We start from the raw sequence: 16195 nt of genomic DNA on the forward strand, positions 1-16195 counted from the left end.
AAAGAACTAATTTTTTTTTTAAATTGAATCTTAAAGGAGGAAGCGGGCTGTTCTGTAGACTTCACTCTCACAGCCCAACGGGTGGCCTTCCAGGGAGCTGAGATGGGCATATAGAAGATGATGAGATGGGAGCAGTGGAGTGCCCATCATCTATGACCTGCTGATTCTGGGGGTGACAGTATTTCATTTTATCTTTTCCAGGAACACAGTGTTCTGTTCTATTCTAGCATATTGCCTTGATGACAAGGGATTGAATGACCATTGATTGTTTATTGCTTTTATTAGAGAGAGAGAACAAGACTATTTCAGGTTTGGAGATCCTACAACTCTCAGTCAGAATTTCTGATGATAAAGTCAGTTCTAGGGTAGATATTGTACAAAGCACTGAGGAAAATAAAAGGATATAGGATCCAAGGAGCAAAAACCCTCAGAGAAGAAAATGTAAGGAGACTCAAATGCTAAAGTACAATTCAAGAGTTTTATAGTTATATAAGACAGTAATATAAGCCAATAATCTTAGCAACACATGACTCTTGAGTGAACCATGGAGACAGAAGGTCAATAGGTGTCCAGAAAAAGCTGCAGTGCTCATGGGGGAAAAGGGATTTGATCAAAGCTATAAACAGAAGTTGTGATATTATAGGCTGACCTTTGTGCAAAAGAGGACATAGAGGATAGCCTTCCCATTCAATATACTTTGAAAGAGAAAGAGCAAGGGGCAATGAGTAAATAAAAGGAGTTCAACATGAATCCAGACAGTCTTCCAACAAAATCTGTGAACTTGGTGCACTCTGCTTGGAAATCACAAAAATGTCTCTAAGCTAGGAGATGATTAGAGACAGCGACCATACTTATTTCTTAATCACCCTTTCAAAGCACCTCTGTTGGGTACTGATGAACCTAAACTGTTTTAAAAGCTCTGCTAATACCTTAACTAACTCCTGGAAGAGACTAAGAAGGATAGCTTAGCATATAGAGTTACATAAGCTCCTAAAACAGCATAGCCTTATTCAGTCAACAGACTATTGAAAGGATATATTGGGGTGTATCCCCTGCTTTTGCTGAAACTAATCACAGACCATGTTTATGTATCAGACACATCTTCCATTCTTCCTCTCATTAAAAGTTCGCACGGCCTGGCACGTCACTACTTCCCATTGTATCTGAGCTTACTCAGTACTGCATATGCCAAGGCCACGATTTCCATTCTTTCATTTACATTTCTGGTTGGGTTATGTAAGGTGTTTGGAATTACAAAAGTCATACAGAAACAGCTACCGATTGCCTGACCCAACATGAAAACAATTCTCCAGCTTGATTTCCTAGAACTTCTGAGAACATAGAAGAGAACTGAGACTTTAGCCCAACCCAGACTGTCAGCCAACAAACAGTGGGCCTTGTTCTAACAAGGACCACTGGAGACTTCATGAGGCTGTGAAAGTGTTGCTCAATTATAGTTAAATCTGATTTTAAGTTTTATATATCCAACACATGCATTTTCTGTTAAGTCGGTATTAAAGGCTTTGGGTCTATACTGAGCTGTCACATTCTTTCCCCTATGACATTATATAGGCTCAGAAGAGTTCATATATGTCCTAACATGAACTCAGTGTTTTAGCTCTTCTTAGGCTTATGAACATATGTCTGAGCTATAATCCTTTTCTAGGCAGATGAAAATTCCACTTAATAAAACTAATTTTATTAGGTGGAATTTTTATATGAAGATATTGTGACAGGTTAGTTTTTCCTTCTTGGGTTAGGAAATCAAAGTTCTATTTATTTTAATAAAATAATTCCTCCAGGGAGGAGCTTCCTGCATGGGTAATCCAATCTCAACTGATCAGTCATGAACACATAGCTTATGAGCAACACTAAATGGACTCAGTGTGTGTGCGTGTGCGTGTGCGTGTGCGTGTGCGTGTGCGTGTGTGTGTGTGTGTGTGTGTGTTAGGAAAGAAAAGAGGTCATGAATTTGGAAGAATGATATATGTAACAAGTCAAGGAATGGAGAGGGAAGGGACAAGAGTAACGTAGCTGCAGTGGTCATGTATAAATTCTCAGAAATTTTTAAAATAATTCATTCAAATTAAAAATTGTGATTATGCTTTCTGGGATTGGGGGTTAGAAGAAATAACAATGGAGAGAGAGTCCTTTGCTATAGGTCTCACGGAAAAGTGTTCATATTTAATTATGTGCCTTTCAGGATATTGAAAAAGGCCTAGTCAGCCATCAGTGAAAAGAGGGGCCCATTGGTCTTGCAAACTTTATATGCCTCAGTACAGGGGAACGCCAGGGCCAAGAAGTGGGAGTTGGGGGAGGGGAGTGGGGGGAGTTGGGGGACTTATGAGGTAGCATTGGAAATGTAAATGAAGAAAATACCTAATTAATAAAAAAAAAGAAAAAGGCAAATGAATCATGTGTTTACCAAGTGAACCCGAAGCCTTAAGTCCTGTGAATGCAACAGTGTAGGCTTCTCTGCGCCGATCCTATACCAGTGCACCAGATCCCCTGCTATCCCTTCTTAGTCACCTCATTTGTGAATTGCCATTTTAAGTTATATTTCCTCAGGAATCTCCACTATCCATCTTTTCTCCTATTTGGTAATAGAAGAGCTTGGTACTGTGAAACTCACTAGAGACTTCACGACTCCTTAGCAACGTCCAGAGTCCTTTCTTAGGGTGTACAGATCGATGTTCATTTAAAGGAGTAAATTAGATTTCTGTTTTGATTCAAATGTAAAAAGATACAAGAGACAAAATAAAGACCATATGGTGGTCATGGGGAAACGAAGACAAAATAAGGAAGCTTTGACGAAGTGTGTCTCCAGCGAAACAAGTGCTTCTGAGGTAAACAAAGGATAGCGCCATCCTCAGGATCTCATTCCCAGATCCAGGGAAGCTGCAACCAATGGAAGAATCCTTGGTGAATGGAAAGAGCCGGAACCTTCCTTGAATTGTGGGGCTGGTGGGAGTCTGGGAAAGGAGACTGTAGTGGCTCAGTCTGCCGAGAATTTCCCACCCTGAGAAGTAGCTGAAGAGAAGGGGCTGGTAAGCAGTCCTGGACTTATTCATGGTTTTCACATTTCCAAGACTAGAGTCAACCATTCCCAGTGCAAATACCAACAAGAGTGCAAGAAGAAGAGGAAGAAGGAGAAGAGGAGGAGGAGGAAGATAGAAAGAAGAGGATGGGGCAGAAGACTGTAGTCACATATACATTATAGCATACATGTGTGTATTATATTGTATATTTTGAATTTGAGTTAAAATTTAAGAAAGCAGGAAAATGTGACTACCAAGAGGGAATTTTAAGGACAATAGAGACCCAGAGACAATTTAGTTCTTAAAAATGAGTGTATGGGGATTTCTCCTGACTTACTATAAAAATTGAGACAAATGCTATGTTTGAAAATGAAAAATTCAGTGTCCGAACTCAGAATTCATTGGATAGGCCTCATTGCAAGTGGATATTTCGGGGAGCATAAGCGTGAGAGAACTTGAGACAAATCAATAAAAATTATCTAAGCAGAAATGAAAAGAAAGAAAAGTATAATGCCCAGAACACACACAACGGAGACTATATCTAACAGTCAAATGTAAATACAGTAGTAGTAAGAATGGATCAGGGATGAAAACTGAAGCAGTTTCTCAGTAAAGCAAAGAAGGGTTTGTTCCTCTATGGAGTCTGTCTCACCCAGCATTGGAACTGGACTGTCCTCCACTTTCTGGGTCAGCCCTTAGTCAGGTACATGAGTGGTCCTATCCATTTGAACCAAGATCAGTACCAATCCAAAATAAATAAATAAACAAACAAACAAACAAACAAAGTCAGTTTGCTTTAACACTGTGGCTCTCAACCTTTTTAACACGGCAAACCTTTAACACAGTTCCTCATGTGTTGGTGAGCCCCAACCATAAAATTCTTTTCATTGATACTTCATAACTATAAATGTTGCTACTGCTATGAATCATAAGTGAATATCTGATGTGCAGGATATCTCATATGCGACCCTAAAAGGTTCACGATCTGCAGGTTGAGAACTGCTGCTCTGACATGTGATGTACTAACATATAATTCTATGGAAGACAAAGAAAGCCATGCTGTTATTGCTTCTCTATCTTTAATTCAAACATGGGAAAATACATAATGTTCTGGGCAAACCAAACAAATAAACCTTAGATGTTAACCTTGCATCAAATGACTTAATAGTCCTCCCTCTCCCATTCAGGGCGTATACAAACTATAAAGCTTTAACTTGCAAAAGTAACAGGAGAGTGCTAAAGCAAGGAAATCTGATGTTTGCCCGTCACTGATTAATTGTGTTAAACTCCAATGTGTATTTGAATAGAAGTACCCGGGTATGAGAAGGCATTAAAGAAGTAGAAATGGAAGTCAACCAAGAGACCATGATAGCGGCAAAAGCTCATCTTCTAACTAAGAAAATATATGTGGGTCATGGGTCACGAGTGAGGGTAGAAGGAGAGTGGATGTGACAGTAGATTCTTGATCGGGCTTGACTTCCTACCGGCGTATTGTAACACTGTCTGAAAAATGAAACAGAGCTACAGTTCGATAATTTACAACATTTTTGAAAATAAAAAAATTAAGTTTCTATCATATAGGAATTGAAAGACTTGATGTGGAAAAGATTCTAGTTCTCTCCAGAATCCATGCTTCCTAGCTTGTCAGTCACTACTTAATTTTAAAATGATTCTTTGGCAATTACCTCACTTCCTGCTTTTGGGACATTCTGGCTATATTGTTTGTGGTTTAGATGCTCTCCTTCAGTGAAGGACAACCTGTGACATTAATTAAATTAATCAGTAATTTCCATCATATTTGGATGTAATGGTGTTCTTTGGTAAATGATAGTAAGAGATGAAACTGTATCTATGAGGAAGACTTTGGAGGAACCTGACAAATCTCAATACCAAGGAATCTTGTAACTGTCCTATGGTACCACGTGGATGGAAATCACAGCAGAAAGTGTTCAGGGGACACAGAGAGGGCTAACAATGATACAGGGCAAAAGGCAATGGGGGTTGGCTAGGTTTGATTAGCCACAGTGCCCAAGGGGATAGGAGGAATCACATTAACAGAAACACCTACTGATACATCGGAGCAGATTGTAAGCAGGGTTACCTCAGCTCATGTTTGAAGAACAACGACCAGCTTCCTGTTGTGAAAGTCTTCTAAGACCACATTCCAGAAATTTCCCTTTGGATTCTTAAGCTCCATAGGGGAAAAAAAATCTTTGCCTTTTCAAAAGCTACGGGAACAAGTCTCCTTTTATTTCACACTGAGATAAGAAAGGAACTAAAATAAATAAATAAATAAATAAATAAATAAATAAATAAATAAATAAATAAATAAATAAAAAGGATTACTTTTCTTTAAGTCCATGTCCTTACCTAGTGGCAACCTTCATCACTTTAATTCTTCAGCAGCCTGCACTGTGTGTATTAGCAGCTCACCATGGCCAGTTCTTCGTTCTGAAGGTTGGAATGCTTTGCTAGCCAGAGGTTGTACATCTGCAAACTGTGCTGGCTATTTGGCTTATAGCCAAAAAACAAAACAAACAAACAAAAACAAAAAACAAAACAAACAAAGACAAAACCTTTCTCTAGGAAGCATGACAACCCTGAAAGGGTTCATTTCTCATTGCATCACTTAATATCCTGCTTGACTTCATAAGCAGAAATAAGACTTGAATTAGGCTTGAAGAAATCTACATAGCAAAAAAGCAAATAAAAAATCTGCTTTAAGTGATTATTAGATTCACTTAATCAACAAACTACCTTCTGCAGAAGGCATGTACCCATGACACCCAATATTAACTAACACACACACTCACACACACAGTGTTAACCTTATATTAAACTGCAAGACTTGGTAGGAAAAACTGGGAAGAATAATAAGGATCTATAAGGATCTGCTTCCTTTCTCGTTGAGTTATTAATGGCCACAGGAAAGGAAGGTGATTTGAGAAGAGAAGCATGCTGGGTACCAGCTGCTACTGAAGGCAAGTAATTACCACATCCTGCCTGAAATCTCAGCAGATACACATGCACAGACACCAAGGGCAGCAAGAGCTTACAGCTAGACATTAAATTACCTTCTGGGAGTTTCAACATAGGCAAAAGTCTTTGCATGTATAAATAACATCAACACATGCATTTCCAGCTAGGTTTCATACAACCAACTCCTCACCCCTCTCAGTGTATCATCATCACAGAATCTAGCTTTTCACCTTAGTAGAGAGACCAGGCAATTCTTAAGAAGACAGAATTACCGCTTCTATCAATTTAAAATCATCTGAGAAGACTGAGTTGACTTGACTGTGAGCATCTCCTGGGAAGGACAAAGAGGTTTATTTTAAAATTCTTGATTCTTAGCACAGAGCCTATTATTCTGGAAGGTAAGCAAAAACTTGTTGAATAAATAAAGGATGCAGTTACCAGCATGTGGTTGAAAGCAGTGCCCAGTGACTCCTAAGGCCAGAAGCTCTCATTATTATTTCTTTTTTCTTTTTTTTTTTAAACTTTTATTTATTTATTTATTTATTTAATATTTTTATTACATACTTTCCTCAATTACGTTTCCAATGCTATCCCAAAAGTCCCCCATAGCGCCCCCCACTTCCCTACCCACCCATTCCCATTCTTTTGGCCCTGGCATTCCCCTATATTGGGGCATATAAAGTTTGCAAGTCCAATGGGCCTCTCTTTCCATTGATGGCTGACTAGGCCATCTTTCGATACATATGCAGCTAGAGACAAGAGCTCCGGGGTTCTGGTTAGTACATCATGTTGTTCCAACAATAGGGTTGCAGATCCCTTTAGCTCCTTGGGTACTTTCTCTAGCTTCTCCATTGGGAGCCCTGTGATACATCCAATAGCTGACTGTGAACATCCACTCCTGTGTTTGCTAGGCCCCAGCATCCTCTCACAAGAGACAGCTATATTTGGGTCCTTTCAGCAAAATCTTCCTAGTGTATGCAATGGTGTCAGCGTTTAGAAGTTGATTATGGGATGGATCCCTGGATACAGCAGTCTCTAAATGGTCCATCCTTTCATCACCGCTACGAACTTTGTCTCTGTAACTCCTTCCCTGGGTGTTTTGTTCTCAATTCTAAGAAGGTGCACAGTGTCCACACTTTGGTCTTCATTCTTCTTGAGTTTCATGCGTTTAGCAAATTGTATCTTAAATCTTGGGTATCCTAAGTTTTGGGCTAATATCCACTTATCAGTGAATACATATTGTGTGAGTTCTTTTGTGATTGTGTTACTTCACTCAAGATGATGCCCTCCAGGTCCATCCATTTGGCTAGGAATTTCATAAATTCATTCTTTTTAATAGCTGAGTAGTACTCCATTGTGTAAATGTACCATAATTTCTGTATCCATTCCTCTGTTGAGGGACATCTGGGTTCTTTCCAGCTTCTGGCTATTATAAATAGGGCTGCTATGAACATAGTGGAACATGTGTCCTTTTTACCGGTTGGGACATCTTCTGGATATATGCCCAGGAGAGGTATTGCTGGATCCTCCGGTAGTACTATGTCCAATTTTCTGAGGAACCGCCAGACTGATTTCCAGAGTGGTTGTACAAGCTTGCAATCCCACCAACAATGGAGGAGTGTTCCTCTTTCTCCACATCCTCGCCAGCAACTGCTGTCACCTGAATTTTTGATCTTAGCCATTCTGACTGGTGTGAGGTGGAATCTCAGGGTTGTTTTGATTTGCATTTCCCTGATGATTAAGGATGTTGAACATTTTTTCAGGTGTTTCTCTGCCATTCGGTATTCCTCAGGTGAGAATTCTTTGTTCAGTTCTGAGCCCCATTTTTTAATGGGGTTATTTGACTTTCTGGAGTCCACCTTCTTGAGTTCTTTATATATATTGGATATTAGTCCCTTATCTGATTTAGGATAGGTGAAGATCCTTTCCCAATCTGTTGGTGTTTTTTTTGTCTTATTGATGGTGTCTTTAGCCTTGCAGAAGCTTTGTAGTTTCATGAGGTCCCACTTGTCAATTCTTGATCTTACAGCACAAGCCATTACTGTTCTATTCAGGAATTTTTCCCCTGTGCCCATATCTTCAAGGCTTTTCCCCACTTTCTCCTCTATAAGTTTCAGTGTCTCTGGTTTTATGTGAAGTTCCTTGATCCACTTAGACTTGACCTTAGTACAAGGAGATAGGAATGGATTGATTCGCATTCTTCTACATGTTAACAACCAGTTGTGTCAGCACCATTTGTTGAAAATGCTGTCTTTCTTCCAAAGGATGTTTTTAGCTCCCTTGTCGAAGATCAAGTGACCGTAGGTGTGTGGGTTCATTTCTGGGTCTTCAATTCTATTCCATTGGTCTATTTGTCTGTCACTATACCAGTACCATGCAGTTTTTATCACAATTGCTCTGTAGTAGAGCTTTAGGTCCGGCATGGTGATTCCACCAGAGGTTCTTTTATCCTTGAGAAGAGTTTTTGCTATCCTAGGTTTTTTGTTATTCCAGATGAATTTGCAGATTGCACTTTCTAATTCGTTGAAGAATTGATTTGGAATTTTGATGGGGATTGCATTGAATCTGTAGATTGCTTTTGGCAAGATAGCCATTTTTACAATGTTGATCCTGCCAATCCATGAGCATGGGAGATCTTTCCATCTTCTGAGATCTTCTATAATTTCTTTCTTCAGAGACTTGAAGTTTTTATCATACAGATCTTTCACTTCCTTAGTTAGAGTCACGCCAAGATATTTTATATTATTTGTGACTATTGAGAAGGGTGTTGTTTCCCTAATTTCTTTCTCAGCCTGTTTATTCTTTGTGTAGAGAAAGGCCATTGATTTGTTTGAGTTAATTTTATATCCAGCTACTTCACCGAAGCTGTTTATCAGGCTTAGGAGTTCTCTGGTGGAATTTTTAGGGTCACTTATATATACTATCATATCATCTGCAAAAAGTGATATTTTGACTTCATCTTTTCCAATTTGTATCCCTTTGATCTCCTTTTGTTGTCGAATTGCTCTGGCTAGGACTTCAAGTACAATGTTGAATAGGTATGGAGAAAGTGGACAGCCTTGTCTAGTCCCTGATTTTAGAGGGATTGCTTCAAGCTTCTCACCATTTACTTTGATGTTGGCTACTGGTTTGCTGTAGATTGCTTTTATCATGTTTAGGTATGGGCCTTGAATTCCTGATCTTTCCAAGACTTTTATCATGAATGGGTGTTGGATCTTGTCAAATGCTTTTTCCGCATCTAAGGAGATGACCATGTGGTTTTTGTGTTTGAGTTTGTTTATATACTGGATTACGTTGATGGATTTCCGTATATTGAACCATCCCTGCATCCCTGGGATGAAACCTACTTGGTCAGGATGGATGATTGTTTTGATGTGTTCTTGGATTCGGTTAGCAAGAATTTTATTGAGGATTTTTGCATCAATATTCATAAGGGATATTGGTCTGAAGTTTTCTATCTTTGTTGGGTCTTTTTGTGGTTTAGGTATCAGAGTAATTGTGGCTTCATAGAATGAGTTGGGTAGAGTACCTTCTGTTTCTATTTTGTGGAATAGTTTGTGAAGAACTGGGATTAGATCTTCTTTGAAGGTCTGATAGAACTCTGCACTAAACCCATCTGGTCCTGGGCTTTTTTTGGTTGGGAGACTATTAATGACTGCTTCTATTTCTTTGGGGGATATAGGGCTGTTTAGATCATTAACCTGATCTTGATTCAACTTTGGTACCTGGTATGTGTCTAGGAACTTCTCCATTTCATCCAGGTTCTCCAGTTTTGTTGAGTATAGCCTTTGGTAGAAGGATCTGATGGTGTTTTGGATGTCTTCAGGATCTGTTGTTATGTCTCCTTTTTCATTTCTGATTTTGTTAATTAGGATGCTTTCCCTGTGCCCTCTAGTGAGTCTGGCTAAGGGTTTATCTATCTTGTTGATTTTCTCAAAGAACCAGCTCCTTGATTGGTTGATTCTTTGAATAGTTTTTCTTGTTTCCACTTGGTTGATTTCACCCCTGAGTTTGATTATTTCCTGCCGTCTACTCCTCTTGGGTGAATTTGCTTCCTTTTGTTCTAGTGCTTTTAGGTGTGTTGTCAAGCTGCTAATGTGTGCTCTTTCTAGTTTCCTTTTGGAGGCACTCAGAGCTATGAGTTTTCCTCTTAGAAATGCTTTCATTGCGTCCCATAAGTTTGGGTATGTTGTGGCTTCATTTTCATTGAACTCTAAAAAGTCCTTAATTTCTTTCTTTATTCCTTCCTTGACCAAGGTATCATTGAGAAGAGTGTTGTTCAGTTTCCACGTGAAGGTTGGCTTTCTATTATTTATTTTGTTATTGAAGATCAGCTTTAGTCCATGGTGATCTGATAGGATGCATGGGACAATTTCAATGTTTTTGTATCTGTTGAGTCCTGTTTTGTGCCCAATTACGTGGTCAATTTTGGAGAAGGTACCATGAGGTGCTGAGAAGAAGGTGTATCCTTTTTTTTTAGGGTAAAATGTTCTGTAGATATCTGCCAGATCCATTTGATCCATAACTTCTGTTAGTTTCACTTTGTCCCTGTTTAGTTTCTGTTTCCATGATCTGTCCATTGGTGAAAGTGGTGTGTTGAAGTCTCCCACTATTATTGTATGAGGTGCAATGTGTGCTTTGAGATTTACTAAAGTTTCTTTAATGAATGAGGCTGCCTTTGTATTTGGAGCATAGATATTCAGGATTGATAGTTCCTCTTGGAGGATTTTACCTTTGATGAGTATGAAGTGCCCCTCCCTGTCTTTTTTTGATGACTTTGGGTTGGAAGTCAATCTTATCTGATATTAGAATGGCTACTCCAGCTTGTTTCTTCAGACCATTTGCTTGGAAAATTGTTTTCCAGCCTTTCATTCTGAGGTAGTGTCTATCTTTTTCTCTGAGATGAGTTTCTTGTAAGCAGCAAAATGTTGGGTCTTGTTTGTGTAGCCAGCATGTTAGTCTATGTCTTTTTATCGGGGCGTTGAGTCCATTGATATTAAGAGATATTAAGGAAAAGTAATTGTTGTTTCCTGTTATTTTTGTTGTTAAAGTTGGCATTCTGTTCTTGTGGCTGTCTTCTTTTAGGTTTGTTGAGGGATTACCTTCTTGTTGTTTCTAGGGCGTGGTTCCTCTCCTTGTATTGGTTTTTTCCTGTTATTATCCTTTGAAGGGCTGGATTCGTGGAGAGATAATGTGTGAATTTGGTTTTGTCGTGGAATACTTTGGTTTCTCCATCTATGTTAATTGAGAGTTTGGCTGGGTATAGTAGCCTGGGCTGGAATTTGTGTTCTTTTAGTGTCTGTATAACATCTGTCCAGGATCTTCTGGCTTTCATAGTCTCTGGTGAAAAATCTGGTGTAATTCTGATAGGCTTGCCTTTATATGTTACTTGACCTTTTTCTCTTACTGCTTTTAGTATTCTATCTTTATTTAGTGCATTTGTTGTTCTGATTATTATGTGTCGGGAGGTATTTCTTTTCTGGTCCAGCCTATTTGGAGTTCTGTAGGCTTCTTGTATGTTCATGGGCATCTCTTTCTTTAGATTTGGGAAGTTTTCTTCTATAATTTTGTTGAAGATGTTTGCTGGTCCTTTGAGTTGAAAATCTTCATTCTCATCCACTCCTATTATCCGTAGGTTTGGTCTTCTCATTGTGTCCTGTATTTCCTGGATGTTTTCAGTTAGGATCTTTTTGCATTTTCCATTTTCCTTGATTGTTGTGCCCATGTTCTCTATGGAATCTTCTGCACCTGAGATTCTCTCTTCCATCTCTTGTATTCTGTTGCTGATGCTTGCATCTATGGTTCCAGATTTCTTTCCTAGGGTTTCTATCTCCAGTGTTGCCTCATTTTGGGTTTTCTTTATTGTGTCTACTTCCCTTTTTAGGTCTAGTATGGTTTTGTTCATTTCCATCATCTGATTGGATGTGTTTTCCTGTTTCTCTTTAAGGACTTCTACCAGTTTGGTTGTGTTTTCCTGTTTTTCTTTAAGGACTTGTAACTCTTTAGCCATGTTCTCCTGTAGTTCTTTAAAGTCCTTCTTGATGTCCTCTACCATCATCATGAGATATGCTTTTAAATCCAGGTCTAGTTTTTCAGGTGTGTTGGGATGCCCTGGACTGGGCGAAGTGGGAGTGCTGGGTCCTGATGATGGTGAGTGGTCTTGGTTTCTGTTAGTAAGATTCTTACCTTTACCTCTCGCCATCTGGTAATCTCTGGAGTTGTTATAGTTGTCTCTGTTCAGAGGTTGTTCTTCTGGGGATTCTGAGTATCCTCTGTCAGCAGACCTGGGAGACAGGCTCTCTCCTCTGAGTTTCAGTGGTTAGAGCACTCCCTGCTGACAAGCTTTCCTCTTAAATGGAAGGTGTACAGATATCTGGGGTTTGGACCTCCTCCTGGCCGAAGAAGAAGGCGGAAAACAGGACCTTTCCCAGATGCTGTGTTGCTTTGGCAGGTCACAGAAGCTGTAGGCTTCTGTGGTACACACTCTCAGCTGTGCAGACTAAGTTCCTAAGTTCAGTGGAGTCCTGGATCCAAGATGTGCTCCCTGCTCCTGAGGCAGAGGGCTCCTGTGCAGGGCAGACCACTGTCTTCCAGCTAGGAGGGTGCTGGATGTCTGTGGCCCCAAAAGGGTGATGCCTCAGCGGCTCTGTGGCTCCCGCCTGTCCCAGAAGCTGTCTGCCTCTGTGGTCCTCAGTCTTACCTGTACAGACTAAGTTCGGCGGAGTCCCGGAGCCAAGATGGCGCTCCCTGCAGGGCAGGTCACTGTTCTCCGGCTGGGAGGGTGTCGGATGTCTGCGGCCCCAAATGGGTGCTGCCTCAGCGGCTCTGTGGCTCCCGCCTGTCCCAGAAGCTGTCTGCCTCTGTGGTCCCCACTCTGACCTGTACAGACTAAGTTCGGCGGAGTCCCGGAGCCAAGATGGCACTCCCTGCAGGGCAGGTCACTGTCCTCCGACTGGGAGGGTGCCGGATGTCTGCGGTCCCAAAAGGGTGCTGCCTCAGCAGCTCTGTGGCTCCCGCCTGTCCCAGAAGCTGTCTGCCTCTGTGGTCCTCACTCTAACCTGTAGACTAAGTTCGGCGGAGTCCCGGAGCCAAGATGGCGCTCTCTGCAGGGCAGGTCTCTGTCCTCCGGCTGGGAGGGTGCCGGAAGTCTGCGGCCCCAAAAGGGTGCTGCCTCAGCAGCTCTGTGGCTCCCGCCTGTCCCAGAAGCTGTCTGCCTCTGTGGTCCCCACTCTGACCTGTACAGACTTCATTATTATTTCTTCTTTGAACTAAAATGCTAAGGGCACTGTTTGAAGAACATAAAATAGACTTGAACAACTGCAAAGGCCCTTCATTCATTCTTGGGTAGACTGACTCAGCATCAGAGAGACATCAACTCTCCCTAAGGTAGCATACAAATGCAATATCAGGATTGCAATGTAAAATGTCAGTGTTGCTTTTGTATGGAGTGAGACACAATGACGTTGAAGTTCGCATGAAAACACACATTCAAGAATACTCAGGAAAACACTGAAAAGGGAAAACTGTGAGAGGGAACTAGCTGCATCCTTAACACTGAGGTACCAGGATGTGGATAGCACTGTGATCCTGGAGCATGGATGGACAAAGACCAGAAGAAAAGAGCAGAAATCAATCTAAACATTATGAAAATCTCATATATGATAAAGCTGCACCTCAAATTCAGGAACCAAGTAAGACTTCATAACCATTGAAATCTATCTGTCAAAAATAAAATTCAATTAATGATATACTCTAGACAGAGGAATAAATATTGAGTAGAATAGGAGTTATAATATAAAAATCATGTAAATGTTAATAATAATGGATGAATTTTTAAAATTTTAGTATAAGAAATTGTCTTCTAAATATGACTAAAAATCCTGAGTCAAGTAAAGAAAATAATGGTAAATTTGATATTAAAAATTATATAGGAACCTTCATAAAATTAAGAGACAAAAACTGGAAAATAAATTGAGACACATATCTCAGGTAAAGGGCTAAAATCATTACTGAATAAAAACTAAGGGGCTAGAAAGGAAACTAAGAAAAATGATAAAATATATGAATAGATTATTTACCAAAACATACCAATGTCCATTTAAACATATGTAAAAATATGTGAATGTATTCATAAGTAAAGAAATGCAAAGCAAAGATCAGTAGTCTGAATAACCTTTAAAAGGCTGAAATGCACACAGCTGGCCAGACTGGAAAGAATTAGGCCTTCTCTTCCATTGCTAAGAAAGCAAACTCCGACATGTCCCTTCCGGTGTACTCCAGCCTGCAGAGTCTCCGGACACCCGCAAGGACCCACACAGGATCCCCCACAGGATCCTAAGACCTCTGGTGAGTGGAACACAGCATCTGCTCCAATCCAATCGCGTGGGACCTGAGACTGCATTAATTAAGGGAGCAGATAACCCAGCCTGATCAGGGGCACAAGTCCCTTCCGGTCCACTCCAGCACTGGGGTTCCTTGCATGCAGAGTTTCTGGACATCCCCAAGGTCCTCACAGGACCCTCCATGGGATCTTAAGACCTCTGGTGAGTGGAACACAACTTCTGCCAGGAGGCAGGTTCGAACACCAGATATATGGGCACCTTCCCTGCAAGAGGAGAGCTTGCCTGCAGAGAGTACTCTGACCACTGAAACTAATGAGAGAGCTAGTCTCCCAGAACTGCTGATAGAGGCTAACATAATCACCTGAGGAACAAGCTCTAACCAGAGACAACTATAACAACTAGCTCCAGAGATTACCAGATGGCGAAAGGCAAACATAAGAATCCTACTAACAGAAATCAAGACCACTCACCATCACCAGAATGCCGCACTCCCACTCCACCTAGTCCTGGACACCCCAACACAACGGAAAAGCTAAACACGGATTTAAAAGCATATCTCATGATGATGGTAGAGGACATCAAGAAGGACTTTAAATAACTCACTTAAAGAAATACAGGAGAACACAGCTAAACAGGTAGAAGACCTTAAAGAGGAAACACAAAAATCCCTTAAAGAATTGCAGGAAAACATGACCAAACAGGCGATGAAATTGAATAAAACCATCCAAGACCTAAAAAGGGAAGTAGACACAATAAAGAAAACCCAAAGTGAGGCAACGCTGGAGATAGAAACCCTAGGAAAGAAATCTGGAACCATAGATACGAGTATCAGCAACAGAATACAAGAGATGAAAGAGAGAATCTCAGGTGCAGAAGATTGCATAGAGAACATCGGCACAACAATCAAAGAAAATAAAAAACGCAAAAAGATCCTAACTCAAAACATCGAGGAAATCCAGGACACAATGAGAAGACCAAACCTACGAATAATAGGAGTTGATGAGAACGAAGATTTTCACCTTAAAGGGACTAGACAAGGCTGCCCACTTTCTCCCTACCTATTCAACATAGTACTTGAAGTCCTAGCCAGAGCAATTCGACAACAAAAAGAGATCAAGGGGATACAAATTGGAAAAGATGAAGTCAAAATATGACTCTTTGCAGATGATATGATAGTATATATAAGTGACCCTAAAAATTCCACCAGAGAACTCTTAAACCTGATAAACAGCTTCGGTGAAGTAGCTGGATATAAAATTTACTCAAACAAGTCAATGGCCTTTCTCTACACAAAGAATAAACAGGCTGAGAAAGAAATTAGGGAAACAACACCCTTCTCAATAGTCACAAATAATATAAAATATCTGGGCGTGACTCTAACTAAAGAAGTGAAAGATCTGTATGATAAGAACTTCAAGTCTCTGAAGAAAGAAATTAAAGAAGATCTCAGAAGATGGAAAGATCTCCCATGCTCATGGATTGGCAGGATCAACAATGTAAAAATGGCTATCTTGTCAAAAGCAATCTACAGATTCAATGCAATCCCCATCAAAATTCCAACTCAATTCTTCAATGAATTAGAAAGAGCAATCTGCAAATTCATCTGGAATAACAAAAAACCTAGGATAGCAAAAACTCTTCTCAAGGATAAAAGAACCTCTGGTGGAATCACCATGCCGGACCTAAAGCTTTACTACAGAGCAATTGTGATAAAAACGGCGTGGTACTGGTATAGTGACAGACAAATAGACCAATGGAATAGAATTGAAGATCCAGAAATGAACCCACACACCTATGGTCACTTGATCTTTGACAAGGGAGCTAAAACCATCCAGT

The sequence above is a fragment of the Mus caroli genome, unplaced genomic scaffold (genome assembly GCF_978045245.1).
Source record: "Mus caroli unplaced genomic scaffold, Mus_caroli_1 scaffold_11, whole genome shotgun sequence".
Taxonomy (NCBI): domain Eukaryota; kingdom Metazoa; phylum Chordata; class Mammalia; order Rodentia; family Muridae; genus Mus; species Mus caroli.